This window comes from Wasmannia auropunctata, unplaced genomic scaffold, assembly GCF_000956235.1.
Source record: "Wasmannia auropunctata unplaced genomic scaffold, wasmannia.A_1.0 LD336116.1, whole genome shotgun sequence".
Lineage (NCBI taxonomy): Eukaryota > Metazoa > Arthropoda > Insecta > Hymenoptera > Formicidae > Wasmannia > Wasmannia auropunctata.
In genome coordinates, this window is record NW_012026774.1 from 4,493,827 (window position 1) to 4,494,496 (window position 670).

The window sequence follows — 670 nt, forward strand, 5'->3', positions numbered from 1 at the left end:
ATTATTTTACTTTTAATAATATTTACGTTTAATAGCATTCATTAATTATAAATTTTCTAATTTTGTGTTTAATCGTTTCCTCACTTACGGATTTTTATATTCAGTAATTTATATCTTCTTTCTTCTATATAAACATGATTCAAAGTTTGAATCAAAACATATGAACAAATAAATTCTAAGAAATTTAAATTTAAATATATTTTTATTAATTATTTGAGTACTCTCATCAGTCCTTTCACAATTTTTAATTTATCTAAAAATTATATTAATTGAATATATATATATACATATATATATATATATATATATAAAACAAAACAATTTATATTTTAATTATGCCACGACGTAGAGTAGAACGTTCTTTTAAAGAAGAAGAAGAATTTCAACAGCAACGACGTAAAAGAAAAGCAAATGAGCAACATCAACGTAATAAAGCTATAAGAGCTTTAATTAATCCAAGACCTACTATTACACATATTCATGGTACAGTTTATGGTAATCGTGTAATAAACGTAAACAATGAAATAAATGAAGAAATTTCCATGAATATTACAACAGTAGGCCATCAACAAGTTGAACATCAATCCTATTATCGATCACGTGAGAGAAACCAATCACGTTTAAACATTATTAATAACACAATGTCTATAAATGATATAGCAGAATATTA